Here is a 1,862-nt window from a genome sequence, read left to right on the forward strand (position 1 = left end):
CCCAGGGCAGGAAAATTCTATGACACCTCCTGGCCTCCCAAAGATGGGGCGAGCATGAAACAACATCCCAAGCCTCAAAGGAATCAGAGTCACAGAATCATTTTGGTTGGAAAGGACCTTTAAGATCATTGAGTCCAACTGTAAACCCCACATTTCCAAGTCCAACAATAAACCATGTCCCTGTGTGCCACACCTACATGTCTTTGAATTACCTCCAGGGATGGTGACTCAGCCACTTCCCTGGGCAGCCTGTTCCAGTGCTTGACAAAGCTTTCAGTGAAGAAATTTTTCCTAATATCCAATCTACATCTCCCCTGGAGAAACTTGAGGCCATTTTCTCTGGTCCTATCACTCCTTGCTTGGGTGCGGAGACTAACACCAACCTCGCTATATCCTCCTTTAGGTAGTTGTAGAGAGCAACAAGGTCCATCATCCTCCTTGTCTCCAGGCTGGACAACCCCAGTTCCCTTAGCCGCTCCTCACAAGACTTGTGCTCCAGACCCCTCACCAGCTTTGTTGATCTTTGGGAATGCTCCAGGACCTCCATGTCTTTCTTGTAGTGAGGAGCCCAAAACTGGACACAGCGCTCAAGGTGGGGCCTCACCCGTGCCCAGTACAGAGGGACAACCAGTGCTCCAGTCCTGCTGGCCACAGTGTTCCTGATATAGGCCAGGATGCTCTTGGTCTTGGCCACCGGGGCACACTGCTAGCTCATGTTCAGCCGCTGTCGACCAACACGCTGAGGTCCTTTTCTGCCTAGAAGCTACAGCATGTCCTGTAGGTGCATTGTGATGGCACTCAAGGTGATCTGTTCCACAATCTTCCCCGGCACAGAGGTCAGACTGACAGGCCTCTAGTTCCCCAGATCCTCCTTCTGGCCTTTCTTGTGGAAGGGCGTCACTTTTCCGAACGTGCCGTTAACTGGGAGCTCCCTGGTGAGCCAGGACTGCTGATAAATAATGGAAAGGGGCTTGGTGAGCATCTCCAACAGCTCCCTGAGTACCTCTGGGAGGATCCCATCTGGCCCCATAGACTCGTGTGTGTCTAAGTACAGTAGCAGGTCCCTTACCATTTCCCCTTGGATTATGGGGGCTTCATTCTGCTCCTCGTCACTGTGTTCCAGCTCAAGAGGCTGGGTACCCAGAGGCAAACTGGTCCCACTGGTAGAGACCGAGGCAAAGAAGTCATTAAGTACCTCAGCATTTTTCTCACCCTTTCTCACCATGTTTCCCACTGCATCCAGTGAAGGATGGAGGCTCTCGTTAGCCCTCCTTTTCAGAATCACAGAATCAGAATCAGAATCGTAGTGGTTGGAAGGGACCTCAGAGATCATCGAGTCCAACCAACAGTAAAAAAAAAAAAAAAAAAAAAAACACCACAAACAAAACCACCACCCACCACCTGAACACACAACAACAACAACCAAACCAAAAACCATCACCCACCCACACAGCACCCCACCACAAACCAGTAATCTTGGACACTAGAGCATGCCCTGAAGAACCATGTCTACATGTTTCTTAAATACCTCCAGGGATGGTGACTCCACCACCTCCCTGGGCAGCCCATTCCAATGCCTGATAACCCTTTCAGTAAATAAATGTTTCCTAATATCCAACCTGAACTTCCCCTGGCGCAACTTGAAGCCATTACCCCTTGTCCTATCATCTGTGACTTGGGAGAAGAGACCCCCGTCTCTCTACAGCCTCCTTTCAGGTACTTGTACAGAACAATAAGGTCTCCCCTCAGTCTCCTCTTCCCCAGACTGAACAACCCCAGCTCCCTCAGCCTCTCCTCGTAAGACTTGTGCTCCAGACCCCTCACCAGCTTCGTTGCCCTTCTCTGGACCCGCTCCAGCACCT

This window comes from Numenius arquata, unplaced genomic scaffold (genome assembly GCF_964106895.1).
Source record: "Numenius arquata unplaced genomic scaffold, bNumArq3.hap1.1 HAP1_SCAFFOLD_893, whole genome shotgun sequence".
NCBI classification, from domain to species: Eukaryota; Metazoa; Chordata; class Aves; order Charadriiformes; family Scolopacidae; genus Numenius; species Numenius arquata.